The following is an 18302-nucleotide window of genomic DNA, read 5'->3' as shown; positions in this document are numbered from 1 at the left end:
GGTTGCATTCTTTTTTTACGATGTTTCTGGCGTGGCTATTGTTCCTGAATAGGGATGAGGAAGTTGGCGCTAAAAGCACAAGTTTCCTCGGCGACGTCATTTTATGACACATCGCTCAAACTTTGCTTTAAGCAAGAATGAAGAGCTGTCGATCGACCTTAACTGTACTAAATGTACTTGATTGTACTAATTGTAACACGCTTGAGATTAAAGAATATTGCATGTGAACCTTGTGTGCGTTGCCGTAGTGCAGTAGAATGTCTTAAATCTCACTACTGGCTCGTACGCACCATATTATATTACCGTTAGAACTGAATTAGACTTCAGCAAAGATGGATTCGAAGGTTTTGCATCAAGGAACAATACGGCGCCGTAAACTCTTTTCGGCGATCATAGCGAAAGTGTAAAGGACAGGATCCGGTCTGCAACCAGTACTAGACGGGGAGCGAAACCCTCGTATGCGTAGTTTCATACCCAGCAATTCTGGACAAAAAGCATTTTTGAGCTGGAAACCGTTTATGAACGCAATTTTTCTTTCATATAATGTAAGATTTCAGTATAACAATCTATCCGCAGATCACCCAATGGCCGTCTTGTATTTTTTGTTCTATTCACGTTTTTGTTGTCGTCAAAAGCATTCCCCAATGGTTTTCTTTGTCAGTCTTAAGTATTCGATGCGATCGCTGGAAATAGTTTAAAAGGAAGAGTTTGCTACACATCATAATAATGGACCATTACCTTCAATATTTTCATAACAGTGTCTTACAATTTTGCAATTTTCTAAATTTTTGCCTGAGAAAGCTGGACTTCAGTGAAACGCACACGTGTACGGCATCGTCCATATAACAAATGTGTTTCTCGAAACTAGAAAAAGAAGACGCTCAATGTGGCTAGAGGAGGAAATAAGGACAGCAGCGTTAAACTTTTGAGCGCATTCCTGTGAAAACAGGAGCAGAATGTTTCCGTACATTCAAAGAGTCATTCGAAATATAAAACGAGACAATGTCGTGCACGAGGATTTCTTCATGCTGCTGGTTTCACAGATATCATCCCTCTGCAAAAAAAAAAAGCAATGCATGTTAAGCATTTATACTTGCGCAATATTTGAGTGAATTCCTTAACTACGTATAAATAAGCAGTAACGAAAAGGGCGTAATACTAACTTCAAAATGCCAACTTTTTATACATACAAACTGTTTGCCCGTTATGTTGACGCATATCGTTTTTTGTTAGTCACGTTATATGCTCTGAAAGATCAGTCTGTCCTTAGAAATGACTCCAAAAGTAGATATTGACATAAGTCTTACAGTTTCGGCGTCCTCTGGGCGTTGTTGGCGCGGACAGCATCTGGTCTTTTTGGCCCCTCGTCGTCATCATCCCATTTTTGGCGCCTGGCATTCCAGTAATCATAGCGTCAGCAGAACAATTCATTGCCATCTTCCCTTTGGTCATCATTCCTTTTGGATTCGGAGATGCCGGGCCACCTTTCTTGACATTTGTGTTGCTCATGCCCATGTCAGACACTGAGCAATTCTTTGCGCCTTCAGCCATCTCCCCTGTCTCCATGCTAGCGCTCTCCGTGGAATCGTCCATTTGTTCCTGGTCCTCAGATGAACTTCCTCCGGGCGTCATGCCTGGTCGGTTGCCTTGGTTCGGTTCACGCTTCCCACCGTTCATACCCTTGTCACCCTTCATCATGGGTTTGTTAGTTGTCATCCCCGAGCATGCATGGTGCCATACCAGAAGACACACAAGGACACAACCGTAGTAGACCCTCATGTTGGCCTCTGTCTTCCAGAAGCTGCACTGCGGTTTCGGTGCGAAAAATTTCGTTTTGATGTACGCAACAGTAAACAAGACGTCAGCTGGCTTTAGTTTTGATGAATTACAATGCCTCACAATAGTACGGAATGGGAAGTAGTCGCTTCAATGCGTGACTTTAGTAGGTTTACCACTGTGGGGAAGATCTTGTTTGGAAAGCCTCGCGCACGCTTAGTCGCATGCATATATATACGATCAGGCGCGCTTTGCGCCGACGGTTTCACTGAAAGGGGCGGTTCCTGGCAGAGTTGGTTTTTTAGGTCGCCGCTGTTTGATCAGCGCCCCGGCAAGGCCCATCTGGTCCTTTAGAACCGCGGAGGTTTCTGCCGGTGAAAGCGAATTCGAGGATGAGGGTGCATGGCAAGGAGAGGGAAGGAAGACGATACGGATGCGAGGATACAATATCGGACACAAGGCACGGCTTCATTTGCACGATTGCCAGGTGGAACGTACCATTGTACTTCAAATGTATGATTCATTGCGCATGAAGAAGGCGGGAACTTCGGCATTCAAGACGATACTCTGCAGGTGAAATTCACAGAATAGAAAAATACTCGCGAAAGTGGTTTCGTCGTTCAATTGCAGATCTTGATTCTGTTCTTTATTCGAAGAAAGGAACTGTGCAATAAGGATAGAAGAAGTTCAAGAAGGTTGTGGACATAGCGCTCACTCGCGACTCAGCATCTTTATTTCATTCATGAAATCGAAAGGCAACCAGAAACAAGGGGAGAAAGTGAAGCAGGAGCGATGCGAAACGCTAAGCCAACTCCAAAAATAAAACTAGGCATCGTACCAAAAGACAAAATAGCCAAAAAACCATAACACGCCCTCCTTGCTGTCTTAATTGTTGAGATGTAGAATTTTGTTGTTAATTCACGACAGAGGCTTTGCTAACACACGTGTTGCGTAGTTGTCTCCTTCCCGTTGCGCTGTTCCTTTCTTAGGCGGTTCATCGACTAGCTCAACAATGTACCCTTTCGCTGCGTTTTCTCCTGCATGGTTGCCTGGCCAACAATAGGAGCTCTCACGAATGCAGACCCCGTCGAAGCTCAGGACGTGGAGACGGCGTGCCGTGCTACCACTGACCGCTAGGTAGAACCTACCGATGCCACCCTATACGTTGTCTCACGCTTTCTTGTGCTAAATTGTAGGCACAGCTAACAGCGAAGAATTTCATGTACTAACTGCTAAAACTTTTCGCAAGTGTGAACAGTTCTCGGCTCTTTCCCCCCCCCCCCCCCATTACTTTGTGGACCGTGGAAACTTGGCGAAGGCTAGCGTTTGCCAAAAGTTTCCAGCCCACAGCGTTCGGAGAGGGAGTGCTGCCGAGCGGCGGCGTTGTTGTCGCAGGCGCCCGCCGTTAGGATGTTCTAAGTTGGAAGATGCCGCTATCGCTGTTGTTTCGCTGCTTATAGCCAACTGTCTTTGGATCTGTAGGGCACACCTCCTCTTCTTGCGCAAACACGAAGCGTTGTAATATTACAGGGGAAACTATAATTCGCTTCCTCTCTGCCAACGGTTGCGGTAGGGTACAAACTGCGGAGTAAGACAGCACTCTTTAAACGTGCCAGTAGCTTTCAGAGTTCACTTCCTGAGCTCCTGACAGTGACGTGAGATTCCACTTTGTTTATTTATTTATTTATTTATTCACGTTGCCTCACAGGCTCCAAGCATGGAGTATTGTGTGAGGGGGGGGGGGATTACATAAATAGGGGTAATAACAGGAGCATGAATGACACGATTATATAATGCTGATTGACTGTTAGTACTCATTAAACAGTAAGAACATCATTATACAATAGTTATTGACGCGTCAGTAATTAGAAAAAATGGCTGTTATTTCGGTCCTAAAAGAAGCTGGATCACGAATATTGACGATGTGTTCCGGAAGACCATTCCAGTGAACAATAGCCTGCGGCAAAGCGGATGAATTGAATGCAACGGTTTTACCTGAAAGGCGTTTGAAGCTGAGATGGTTGTTTAAACGGCGCGAGGTGCGGTGAGGTTGGGCAAGAGGGAAAGTCGAAAGATTACTGCTATAGACTATCTTGTGAAATAAGCAGATTAGGGCAATTAATCTTCGTGATTGCAAGGTACAAAGAGAGAGCGATAATTTAATGTTTGTGACGCTTGAGTGACGGTCATAGTTTCTGGAGATGAAACGCGCAGCACGATTTTGGACTGATTCAAGGGAGTTAATTAAATAAGCCTGGTGAGGTGACCAAATGGATGATGCATACTCGAGTTGCGGACGAACAAATGTTTGATAGGCGAGCTTACGGGTAGTAGCAGGAGTTCCATGAAGATTCCGTTTTAGGTATCCTAAGGTCCGGGATGCTTTAGCTGTTATTTTCTGTATATGAGTGGACCAGGACAAGTTACATGAAAAATGGACACCGAGGTATTTGTAAGAAGACACCTGAGAGACTAAGCTGTTATCGAGCATGTAATTGAACGAAGAGTTAGATTTTTTGCGGCTGAATGTCATTAACTTGCATTTTTCAGTGTTAAGTGACATTTGCCATGATGAACACCAAGCGGTTACATGATCGAGGTCCCTTTGAAGTGCAAGAAGGTCTGCAGGTGATCGGATTTTGCGGTAAATTATGCAGTCATCTGCGAACAAGCGAATGGTTGATGTAATGTTAGATGGCAGATCATTAATGTAAATCAGGAACAGCAACGGGCCCAGGACGCTTCCTTGAGGAACACCAGATAGAACATCGCTAAACGGAGATGAGTGGCCGTTAACAACCGTGAACTGTTTACGAAAAGACAAGAAATTCCTTAGCCATGAGGTTGTTAGTGAGTCTAGGTTGAGGGAAGTAATTTTACCTATTAAGCGTGAGTGCGCAACGCGGTCGAATGCTTTTGAGAAATCTAAGAATATGCAGTCTGTTTGGAAGTTCTCGTTCATGTTGTGTAGTAGCTCGTTAGTAAATTTCAGTAGTTGAGTCTCACAAGAGAAGCCTTTCCTGAACCCGTGCTGGTTAGAAAAAAAGAAATTATTACTATCTAGATGCTGCGCCACTGCTGATACGATGATGTGTTCGAGGATCTTACATGGGACAGATGTCAATGATATGGGGCGATAATTTTGCGCGTTCGTTTTATCACCTGATTTGAAGATGGGGATAATTTTACCAATTTTCCAATCCCTTGGAATTTCACCAGTTGATAGCGACTGACGAAATATATGGAAGAGAATATTGCTTGAATGGATCACTGTGCTTTTGAGAATTTTTGTATTAATATCATCAATGCCAGCAGAAGTCGAAATCTTAAGATTGTTTATTAATGCTGCAATACCGGAGACACTTATTTCTATGAGACTCATGTACTGGTAATCGGCATCTACTAATGGTGGAGTAGTGGAATGGTCTTCCTGTGTGAACACTGAAGAAAAATAATTATTAAATATAAGTGGGCATTCTTCTTCTATAACTGGAGCACCAGTGTTATCCAACAACGAAACAAGAACCGGAGTGTCAATAGGTGATATCGTTTTCCAAAATTTTTTAGGGTTGTGTGTCATAAGGGATTGAAGGTCATGGGAATAATATTTAAGCTTTGCTTTGCGGATGGCACTACAATATGTTTTTTCGGCGGTTTTGTGTTTCTGCCATGAAGCCGGTGTGCCAAGGCGTTTGGCAGCTTTGAATAGTCGCTTTTTCTTGTTTTTTAATGCATGTAACATCCTGTTGAACCATGGTTTAGACGCGTTCGTGCGGAGGGTGAGCAGTGGTATATGACGGTGTACTAATTCCAGTAAACTATTTTTGAACAAAACCCAGTTCTCGTTGGCCGAACGCTGAGAAAAAGTCGGAAGATATGTGTCACAAAAGGATTGTAACCCTATATTAATGGCATTGTAGTCAGCGCGGTTATAATCAAAAATACGTTTATGTGTTTGTGCACGTGCGCATGAAGGCATGGAAATCGTGAAATTAAGCAGTTCGTGATCACTGAAGCCATCAGAATAAGAGATAGGGCTTATATTGTCTGGGACTGACGAGAAGACGAGGTCAAGCTTATTGTTTCCTCGGGTAGGTTTTTCGACTAATTGAACCAAAGAGAAATCGAGAGTTAGTTGAACAAAATTAGTGCCATCACGTGTTCTCGAACTTAAGCTCGGCCAGTCAATTTCGGGAAAGTTGAAGTCACCAAGTAGACAAATACTTGCTTTTGGAAATTTAGCTTTTGCTTCAGTTAGGTTATCATGTAGATCAGAGACGAATGATTGCGGACTATCTGGTGGTCTGTAACAAACTCCAAGAAGATGCTTGGAAGATGGCGATGTGATGCAAACCCACAAAATTTCTAAGTTACTAGGAATATCAACGGGAAAAGAAGTTATATGCTTTTTAGCAGCAATCAACACCCCTCCTCCCCTTCTGTCGCTCCTATCGTTTCTGTAGATAGTGAAACTGTCCATATCAGGCAAGACTTCATCGTTCCTAATATCTTTATGGAGCCACGTTTCGGTTAGTATTAAAATGTCGCATTCACAATTGTCAAGGTATGAACAAAGTTCGATGCGCTTAGGAAGAATGCTGCGTATGTTAGTGAAAAGTAAGGAGAGCTGCGATTGCGCGGTGTTATTGCGGTAAGATGTTTGTTCTTTCCTGATGACACGTGTAGCCGAGCAACACCTTACCTATGCGGAAGATAGTTTTACGGTGTCAGTAGCGGCGTCGTACACGTAAACACTATCGTTTATTCTCAGCTTATCGACATTTAGCTTGTACGGAACTTTTTGTGGTTTGGCAAATTCGATCAACTTCTTTCTAGCCAGTCGTGTCTGAAAGGAGAAATCTTCGCGCACAGCGTAGTTAGTTCCTTTCAGCTTGATGCCGTTCCCAATGATCTGTTGTTTGTCCTTAAACAATGTGAATTTTACCATCACTGGCCTGCACTTTTCCGGGTCGTATTTACCAATGCGGTGTGCCCGTTCTATTTGCGATGAATCTACTGTAATGTCCAATTCATTCTTGCACAGGTCAATCACTTTTGTTTCAGCACTTGACCATGTCTCAGATATGTCATCAGAAAGGCCGAAAAAAAGCAAGTTGCAGCGTCTCATCCTGTTTTCCGCGTCATTACAACGCGATTCAATAATTCTGAGCTGGTCAGAGATGACGCTGGAAACTGCACCAGGAGAATCAGCGGAAGACGCAGCACAGTAGCCAGGATGTCATTAGAATCAGGTCCGGGGTTTGTTTCCACATCCCCGGAAAGAATTAAGAATAAACTACTTAAGCAATGTTGCACAGTTTCCTCGCATGCTTCAAGGGCAAATAACCACTCTCTGGGGCACGACACCAAAAACAAGCAGCGATTCTTGCTTCTTAGGCAAGTGCAATGATCAAGGTAACTCACCTGGAACAGTGTGAAAGGTAAGTGCTCCATTGCCAATACGGCGTCGTGCCCCAGAGGGGCGTTCACGGGCAGCAGCTTATATTCCGTGTGGCCGGCGCTGATAGTGGTATCGCTGGTGATGAACGACCGCGGTTGCCAGCCGAAGAACAGGTTTCCTTCCAGATGGATCTGTAGGCAAGGCTGTTGCGTCCAATCCGCGGGTTGATTCGCGTTCTCAACTGGGCAGGTGAAGACCACGTCCGATGCCAAACAAGGTAGCGATGAGCCAAGGAGTAGGGCAGCCTGGAACAGTGTGAAAGGTAAGTGCTCCATTGCCAATACGGCGTCGGGAAGTTGTGACACAGTGAGTTTAGATTCGAACTGTGTCTTGGTCATAGCAGTAGACGACTTGACCGAGATGGCCCATTGCCCGGAGATGCCCCATTGTCCGCTTTCTTCATACTCATCTCCCTTTCGCCCAGCGACTCCCGATAGTCTAGATGTTGGCTGAATCTCTGGACAGCTTTATTGTATGCAGCAGGCTTTCCGTTTCATAAGAAACACAAGCACGAACATGCATATACACGCAAGTGCACACACGTGCAATCATCCCTATCAAGATTGCACCACGCTGCTGTAACGCCTGCGTATGAACTGCTACTTTTCTCGTGTGGCCCTAGACTCACCTTGGAGAGTTGCTAGCGGTAACCAGGAATTCAAGGAAGAGTGATATTTTTACTTGAATCTTCCCATCGTATTTAGGCCAGTTCTACCTTACAAAATGTGACTGAATCCTGCCCAAGGACAACGGTGAGCCGCTCAGGATGCGTAATAAAATAAGGACCCATGGTACTGGAAGTGTGGATGAGGTTTGAAAATTATTAAAATTTTAAAGTTTTCGCAAACTGTGGTGCAAAATATATTCGCTGCTGGTGGTGGGAGCGGTGGCACGTCCCATCGGCACCATGCAAAATGCTGCTATATAGATACTAACCAGTATATCCGGTTACTGCATGAAGTAATACATTATCGATGGTGGTGTTTATTTGCCAGTTAACTCCACTTTCGTTTCCCAGTCGATCCACAGTTATCGCGTGAAAAAAACACAATTATTTTAACACATAGATACGTATCGTGAATGCTGAAGCTTACGTCCTAAACCTAGTTCTAAGTATCGCCTATTAAGTAACGCTGCCAAAGCTGGAAAAACTTGATTGCATTATCCAGAGGAAGCTTATGCGAACAATAGAACTAGCATAAATCGGCAGTCTTCCTAACGACCTCCAGTCGCTGTCTTCATTTGTTTCTGGGCGTATCTGCTCATGTTGAAAGTGTTCTTAAATTTCCAACTACGCTGCAGGATCACCCAGGAATGCACAAGATGGCATTCTTTTTTTTTGTGATGTCGTTCAAACTTTAGGTTACACCTCTTTCCTCATATTGTGTGCATTAACATATCGAGGTTCGTCATGCAAGGACTAAATGCAGCTCGGAGTGTGACGTGTGGTGCTATTAGTGTACGGAAAGCCAGCTTTGTGAATCGGAGCCCAACGTTCAGCTTCACTCAGCGGCCAAGTCGCTATACATGCAGAAACCATCTCTTGCCTCAACAACGCTTACGAATATTAACGACAGAAACCGTCGCTAAGAATGACCGTAAGTTAGCCTTAACATTTGTAGATAAGATCACCAGTCCTTCCTTCTCCCTGAGTGGACGTATCAGTGGCGCTGACCGCCGAAAATGTGGGAAGTAAAATGATGCAGAATTGCTGCGGACACCGTTAGTAGCCATAGCTGAATCTGCGACGAGACCTGGCGTGTTTACCCAGGTTTCCGGGTCGCGACAGGGCGTATACGCTGGCCGTTGGTGCGACCGCCATACACGGAAAGGCGCTCACATACTTTTTCATCGCATTATGAGCATTATTCCTCGAAAAGCCTGCCTAGCGAGCGGACAGCTCATCTGCAAATGGCGACCTCGCGCCGAATACCGTTTCCTCCTTGTTTCGTCGTAGTCACGGCCTTGCCCCAAAACAGTGCCGCGCTTTGTCCGCGACATAGTCTGACACGGGTTCGCTGTACATACTTCACTTGTCAGGGTCGGTCCGGGAGGCGCAGTCGCGATACACAGTGGACGTCGTAAATTATGCGCCATAGAGGACGAATCCTCGCTTTGTTGCAGTCGTGCTCGTTGTCTGCCTGAGCCCTCTGGGCACAAAGACAGCTTCACTGAAAACAATCAAGAACACGCTTTTACATTGTCGAACTCTCGTCCTTTCTTCTGCTGAAAGGCAAATTTGGAGTGAAAACACTTTGGCCCTTGGAGGCAACCAAAAGGAGCACTGACCGCTCGAGCAACTTTTATCATTGATATTGGGTCCAGACACAACTGGGTGTACAGATGCAAAGTTCTCAGTGAACGATGATAGGACACGCAAAAATGTCGAGGGCTCGCGCCATTCATGTCATGCATATAAGTAGGGCGGGGGTGTATATAAGAGTCATCTTTTTGAGCCTTAGCGAAACTCTCGGCATCGCAGAGTCTTGTGTCCAACAGAGGCAGAAGATAGCACTGTCCTCGCTCTCCAACATACCGCAGTGTTCCACGTCATTCCGGCAATCACTCGAAGAGCTTCTCTACCATCACGGACCATGGCTACTGGAGTCCGAAGAGCGACGCAAACCGCACTGCCGAAGCTTGCTTGCCTCCTTCTGGCGCTATTGCCTTTCGTCGAGCTTGATGCAGTTTCAACTAATCGTACCCGCGCGAATGCGACGATGGCCGGCGATTCGACCAGAGCGACGCGTAAGAGGTCCGACGTCATCGTCATCCAGCCGGCCTGCTGCGGATCGGGATCGGCGGCCGCGCCCGCTCGGCCTCCGGCCAGCACTACGCTGGCTCCTCTATTCTTCCTGGGACGCTTCGGCATCGGCTTCCAGCCACCAGCAATCAGGCTCATGGGCGGTGTCGACACGCAGTTTGGCCGACGTCGACGCTGAGTGAAAGTTGACACTTCCGTGCGACGCAGTGACCAGGAGCGACATCTCTCTTCGGTGCAATACTTGACCAAAACGGATTTCAAACAAGATTCTATGCCGTGAACTGAGTTTTTTGCGAGCAATAGCGGCAATAAGTTGGCTTTCTAATGACATTTTTTCTATTTAGTTTGAGTGTACGCTCTTTCCACTCGTCATAGTGCTCAAAGTCTGCAATAAACTTTTTTTTTTCCTTGAAGTAAGCGTGCCATTACGACTCTCGCATTGTCCGTCCTCTCTACTTTGTTTTCTGGAGAATACGAAGGGAACAGCGCAAAGTCTTTAAACGTTGTCTTTTTAACACCATGTCTAGCTCTGTCAACGTCGCGACGTTATTTTCGTAATTAACGTGGAGAAAGCGCTCCAAAAAAAGTAGCCACTGAGAGGCGTTCACGTTAGAGCTATCGCACAGTTCTTTACTACCTCTGACAAACCTTTAGGAAGGTGTTCACTGAGCGATGATCCTGTTCTGTTACGACCTTCCTGTGCTTAGCAGTAGTTCTAATATTTTTTTCTTCGTTTCGCCGTACCGAAAGGTTGATTACTAAGAGGAGAGTCAGACGCCGCGTGTACACGGATAACTGTACCCTGTCGACCGCGCTTGTATAACGGTTTCAGTAGCTCGAGAGCACCGGGTGTGTGGTCATGTCACGTACGCAACTTTCAGTGGCACCTGACAGTCGCGGCGGTGCGATAGATGTTCTGAGAAAAAAAAAATGTGCCTTTTGCTCTTTCTTTCTGTGCAAACGTCATCGCACGTCCTATTTTAAAGGTATCTATTAACAATTAACATAAAATTATGCCGTATCTAGTAATAACTGTCAGAGACTGCTGACGCTGAAGTGCCGTGAATGACGGAGTGTCACTCACCGCGCGTTAATGAGAATGAAATTTGATTGAAAAAATCATATCTTTGAAAGCCGCCGAAACCAATTTTTTCTCTAATGAGGTGCCAGGAAGCACTAGGCTGATTAGCATGAGAAAAAAGAAACAAATCATCATCGAACACGATGAGCTAAAACAAATTAGAGCTGACGCGAGAGCTGAACGATTTGTTTTGTAAGGAATCATTTAGGAGCCCCCCCCCCCCCCCCCCCCCGCTATTTTGTCCCAGTTACTTCATCAAGCCACGCATTTGACATTGAGATCAGCGTCCCTATTATTATTTAGATGTCGTCTGGCTGCACGCGCATGTACCATGTCGAGAGAGGCTTCGTCTTTTTTACTATAAAAAAACTACGTTTTTTTTTATTTTGACAATTGAAAGACAAGTCTTTCTTTTTTTCTCATTTCTTTGTATACACAAGGCACGAGAAACAATAAAAGGCGGTAGGACAGATGCATTCTGCATGGAAATCCTTCAATTGACCTTGCGCTCCCATTGAAAAGAGGACAGAAAAAACGTGCCCGGAGCTCATTCGCAATGGCTCTGAACAATGAGAGTTGGTTCAGCCGCGATACGGGTTTCGTCCCATGCGCGTACAGCTACCCTGTCCGCGCAGCTAGTCACACGCGAGTGTGGGCTGGAGCCGGCGGATGCGACTGCGCTCACAATGGCAGCCGAGGATCCTTGGAAGCGTAGCGAAGCGCTGTTTGTTTTTCCTCTTTTTTTTTTTGCTTTGAAAATCTCGCTGGCTAACCAGGCGCATGCATGTGCAATCGTTGTCGGCAATGTGGCTTCCTGCTAAGGCGCCGGAATCTGTCGGCTATTTATTCTTTTTTTTTTCGGCCACGTATTCATGAGCTTCCTGACCCATGAGAATTAAGCAACTGGCGCGAGACTTGATTCGTTTGTTTCATCTGTAAAATTGTGTAACTGTGGTCACTTATGACCTCCGCCGTATTGCATGCACAACCATGCGGGACGCGGCAAACGAAATGGCAAATTCAGTAAATAAAAATTTATTTTGCAATTCAGTTTTTCATTCGTGATTCTCAAGTCTTCATCTGGCTCATGGCAAAAATTTATAGCAGAAATTTAAAAAATGAGCTTTTTATTATGTGCTGTCTTTAAAAATTGTGAGCGTATCGTGCTTCGCATGGTCACGGCTTATCGCGGACTCCGCGGCTTCCCTACGACGGAGCACCGTCGCCTTCACACCATCGTGAAGAGCAGAGATCAGCACCATACAGTTCCTAATTAATAACTATAGAGAAAGCTTGCGCCACCGTCTAAGGGAGTTTCTTAAAGATGATGATAAAGATGAATATTTACCGGGCAAGGGCATCTGTGGCCAAAGAGCGCCATGGCACACGGTATTTTCTTCGATACTCGAGGTGGGGTCGAACACCCATTTTCCAGGCATTTCACCCTAGATAAGCCGAGCACCAGACCAGAAAAAAGCTTTGCACCCATTGTATCCCCGGTGGGTACCTGGCGGCTCTGGGGATCGAACCCCGCACCTCCCGCATGCAAGGCGGATGCTCGGACCACTATGATCACCGCTGTGGTCAGTTTCTTAAAGAAGCTGGCACTCGATTCACAACGGGAATACCGGGAAGACGAGGTTTCCTGCTCGGCTTGGCTATAGTGTTCACCCTAAAACATAACTACCACTGCAGAAATATAAATTTTTGCAAAAACATATTGCAAGGAAACGCTGTTTTACAAGCAAAATGTTCTGTAATAAAGTCTGCTTACTGTACATTGCAAAAACTATTAAAACTATATTTGGTGATGGACCACTGGTACGATGGATTTATAATTACCTCTCTGACCGTTATCAATTTGTGCAATACGACCACCATGCCTCCAAGTTAGTAAATGTTCTTTCAGGAGTACCGCAAGGTACAGTTTTAGCCCCGCTGTTGTTTCTACTTTTTATTAACGACATATCAAATGAAACTGATGTAAAAATACGATTATTCGCGGATGACTGCGTGCTATACCAAGAAATAAAAAACTCTAATGACCAGAAAAAACTTAACAATGCTCTAGAAAAAATTGCAGAGTGGTGTAATAAATGGCAAATGGTAATTTATTTCGAAAAAACGGTCTCTATGTCGATTACAAGGAAAAAGTGTAAATTAGACTATGTATACTCTTGAAATAACATGAATATCCGTAGTGTGACTGAATATCGATACTTGGGTGTAGTCATCTTTTGTGACTTAAACTGGACTACGCATGTTCAAAGCTTAGCCAGCAAAGCAATGAACAAGTTATTTTTCCTTAAAAGCGCCCTTCGTCATTCTACATCTGATACAAAACTTCTTGCTTACGCCACTTTTATCCGTCCGGACTTAGAATACGCTAACATAGCTTGGTTCCCCCACACTAAAAACAACGTTAAAACACTCGAAATGGTTCAAAGGAAAGCCGTGCGCTTTATCTTCAACTGCTATGGACGCATGAATTCAGCCACAGATCTTTTACGCAAGGCTGGGCTTCACAGGCTGTCCAGCCGTGCCAAATTTCACCGTCTAAAGTTTTTGTATTTACTGCTTAATAATGCATTAAAGATGTCTCCCACAGACTTTGTTCGTATAAGCACAACTAGAGGAACACGTCACAAGCATGCACTCACCCTTGAAGAATATTGCTGCCACAGTAATACTTTTCCGATATTCTTTCTTTCCACAAGCTGTCCGAGATTGGAATCGCTTGCATCCATCAGTCACAGCCCAGCGCACCATAGACAAATGTATTACCCTCGCTGAGAGCTCTGTGCTTACATTCCTCTCACCATAACCTTGTTCATAATCTTGTAATACAGTGTTCCTGTTAGTGTATTTATTGTATCAAGTGCGATCATCAGTTTTATGACTCGATTGCTTTATTTAATGTTGTCATGTGTATTGCATGTTTTGCCTCTATTTTTGACTCTAAAAAAATATTAGCACTGAACCTATATTTGTATGTTTTGCCCTCTCCTGTAAAAATCCCAAGAAGAGATTGAGAGTATTCCGAAATAAATAAATAAATGAGCCGAAAACCAGACAGGTGTAAACGAGCACTGAATTTGCCTATGGTGAGAAAGGGGCTCCTTTTCGTGCTATCCAAATATATCTAAGCGTAGAAATTAATTTTGTTTTTTTCCTTTAACAGACACATTTGTCAGAGCAAATACTTTTTTCAACAGAAATTGATGAAGTTTGAAATAGTAAACTTTAGGAACTTCCGTTTTGCATTGTTGAAAAATAAGAACGTTTAATTGGTGTCGTCTGTTATTACGAGTCCGTGACACGTGTCAGCTCAATGAGAAACTTGACCCAACCCTCACGCTTCTGAAGAAATTTGCTTACGCGCGCGAAGTGCCGGCTCTCACTACGTCGTGGCACTGCGCTAACAAATTTTGCGAAGAAAAGCATGAATTATTAGGCGGAAACCTGCCCTACTAGAAGTAGCCACGGCCGTATTCATGCTGACGCAGGCAATCTTTCTGCTTAGGAAGATACGTTGTGTTCTAGGACAGTTGGTGTTCCATACTGAAATAGTGCTTCGGTGCGGCAAACAAGAAATAACCACTTTTCAATCTTTTCTTACCCAGACTGAAATGAAACACGCCAATAGCAGCTCACAAATAAACTGCGGACTTGCGCTTATCATCCAGAGAATCTCAAAGATCCGCTCTGCAGTCAAACGGCATGTGGGTCACACATATTCAGGAATAAAAGAGTATTGGCGAAGGCGGTTGTTAATTTTCCGTTTGCTGCCTCGGTATAGAGAACATCTGCGCTTTTTTGAGAAAAAGACAGCGCGAACAAGTCTTCTTAGCGTAATTTACGCCGTAAACAATGTAAAGTATGGTCACCGTCGCTAGCCTCTCATGAAGCGCGCGCCAAAGAAATGCAAAGATTATTTCCGTTTCTCGATCTTGCAGCTCGAAACACAACACAGGTGGCTTCACGTGAATTTATTCACGTGAAGAACTGCCACTTATTGCGAGCGGAAGAGAGCGCCGCCGCTAGGGGCAGACCTTGTTAAGGGGCTATTCTGTTTATAGACGCACATGAGCGGAAAAGCAGCCACCAACAGTGAGCTTGTTTCCTTAATTAAACCCACTCAATTCTGAGCAGGGAGGAGCCTTCAGGCCGCTTTCTCTCCAAATACCTCCATTTTCGAACGTAGAGCGAGACCGCGCCTGCTCAAGCAGACGACGATCGAGGTGAGAGGAATGATCGAATTGGTTTGCGGCGCTCACCACCTCGCCACCTAGGAGCGGGCACCGTAGACGCATGCAGGAATTGGCGGCTTTGTCTGCACAATTAAAGACCATATCATCACAAGACGCCGACGATAGCAATTCCTGATTGGGCAACCGGCAGCTCTAGCTTACATGTGTACGACAAATTACCAGTGCGCGCAAAAATAGGACGCCTCGTATCGAAGTTAGCCTGTCTGCGAAGATTATATGAATATCTTTTTTTTCCTCGTATATCTCAGCACTGTTCCTGCTCCGATGGCGTCACCGGGTCTTCGGAGTCAAAGCCATGTGTCTTTGTCCCTATATCGTGCCCCTCATGTGGCTGGCCTGAAAAGAATACTCGTCACCTCACCTGGAAGCGTTCGGCAATCGTTGCCTCAAGAGTCGTCACTGTTTCTTTAGGTTTCCCGCCAGAACACCTGTCTTGTTCCTGCGAGTGAACTAGATTCATCTGGCAGGTCTCTGCATGCTCGCCAGAAGGCCATTTGTAGAGCTCCGATAGTACATACCATGGCCGTACCAAGGTAGTTCCCCGAACTATGGTTTGAAAAAAGGACAACGAATGACACAAGAGTTGTTCGCGTCATACTTACGCAGTATTGAAGAAGCGTAGCTTGTTGGGCCAGTTGGGTGCATGGTATGTGGAAAAACCAGCGAAAAGGACGCATTCACAAGGAGGAGAAGTTGTGTTTCCAGCGTTGTCCTGTGTACTTCTCCTCCTTGTGAATGCGTCCTTTTCGCTGGTTTTTCCACTTACGCAGTATGTTGCAATATATCGCCAACCTCAGCGCTCGCCTGAAATGAAAGAGTTGGCCCTACGCCCTCGGAAGCCGAGTACTCCAATAGAACCAAATTCTTCCCGCCGTGTGTTTGTGGCAAGGCGCAACACCTCGCTGTTTTCCCTCCAGCAGTGGCCTGTCCGAAGGTGGGTTCATACAGGAACATTCCTCCAGCGAGGAACCTGCTTGTTGGTAGAGAACCTCGCTGACTAATACAAGATGTCAGTGAGCCGAACAATGCGAGTGAATGCCTTTCGCGGCAGAGCCGACTCTTCAGCAGAGCCGACCCCAGGTGTGCGGACGTAACGCTCCCCACGGAAGCTTTCTCTCTCTACATAGACACTCCCACTTCGTTGCACTCGCCCGTGCACGGTTATTCATCCACAGATATTTCAGTACGTAAATAGCTACTCTGTGTTTTACGACGGGGCTCAGAACAACCTATCTCCTCAGTGAAACAGCGTGACCCGACAGTCAACGGATATGCTCTTGGCACGGCACATGCAAATTTGGAAACACACAGCTGCATCTGTGAAGCGTCGGGTGGATTTGGACGGCACTCCCGGCGAACATTCTAACGCTATTTGAAGCGATCACTTCAGGGTTTAAACTCCTCGGATTAAACCGTTCTACCACGGTTTATTTTCGCAAGAAGACTGCTACTATTACATTAGCCTATAGCTATGTGAAAAAATCCTCTACCATGAACCGACATGTTTGTTTTCGAATAGGTAAACCTCAATCCAAGAAAAATTCGTTTCGGCGATTAAGCCTTAACGAATGCCATAATTTTCACATTGTGATAGACTGCACAGTGGAAAGGGGCGGCATTAAATGCCGCGTGAGAGGCACCGTTTGGCGGTAGTAAAGACGCTGTTTATAAAACGCCGAAGCGAAAGAAAGCGAGCTGATCAGTGAAGAGTCATCCGGACACTTCATTGTTCTCTATTAATTCAAGAACAAAATATACTTTGTGACCAGTAACGAGAGGCTCTACCTTGCTCTGAAAGAAAATAATTTGTGCGAGTGCGTTATAAAAGGGCTGTTGCAGATGCCCCTTACGTTTTCTTGGTGGTAATTCTTTAGTCATACATTGTGAAAAGGGGTATACGTGGTAAAGCTATAAAACTGGGCTACCAATCATTTCTGACGTTAAAAGGGTACACACAAAGTTCTTGGGTGCCTTTTTTTGCCTTGAAATAGGCCTGCGGTCTTAGTAATCATAAAACTGAGCTCTGAACACCAGTGTTCAGCGTTAATAATTTCTCACAAACTATTTTGCGCCGGCAGGTACGGTCTCGGTCGGTGCAAACGCCGATGTGCACGTTCACATCACGATCGGCCGGTCAAGCTGCACTACCACATTCCTGATGACGTCGGCACTGTCGGCAAGCACTGGTTATTCCTGTGAACATCCATTGGGTTCGATGACGTCAGAGTAATAGGAACAAATGCGCCATGACTAGATGCGGGTTAAATCCGGGTGATGCTCGGAGAAGATTCAAATACGTATTAAAATATGTTCCACTCAACAACTGAGGCTGAAACTTGCTAGAAGTCTTCTGGTTTACCCATGAAACAAATCACGTCGTTTTCGTTGGAATATTTGCGCCTGTACCTCTTTAAGACAGAGTGAATTTTTTTTTTCACCGGACAGAAGGCCACGTTTCACGAGTGTGCATAAATCCACCGCCTTATTGACACCCTGACAGCGTGAGGAGTCCTTACTTTGCAAGTGCTGGGTTCGTTGCTACGAATGAAGCAAATGTGCGGTGACCGTCTCACTCACCATGGGCACCTGAGCCGCGCTGTGAAGGAAGGCATGTTGGAGGTGATAAAAAAAGAAAGAAAAGTCGCCGCAGTACCGGGCTCGTATTAATTCGGTCGCCTGGGGTTCTTTAACATGTACTGACATTGCACACATCACGGGAGATTAGTACTCCGCCCCCTTAGCATAATGTGGCCACCACGGCTTGGGTTCGAACACAATACTGAGCCAATGCAGTGCCTACGCGGTAAACGAGCGATCGGCACTGAAACTCCGCAGCGGGAACATGGTAAATGAGAAATTGTTTTTTCAATTTGTGCTCGACAGGCTTGAACTTTGACATCGGCAGCGCGGCAAGTTATGAAGAATAGCCTGCATCTCTGTATGTATTTC

The sequence above is a fragment of the Amblyomma americanum genome, chromosome 7 (genome assembly GCF_052857255.1).
Source record: "Amblyomma americanum isolate KBUSLIRL-KWMA chromosome 7, ASM5285725v1, whole genome shotgun sequence".
NCBI classification, from domain to species: Eukaryota; Metazoa; Arthropoda; class Arachnida; order Ixodida; family Ixodidae; genus Amblyomma; species Amblyomma americanum.
This window is presented reverse-complemented; position numbering follows the sequence as displayed.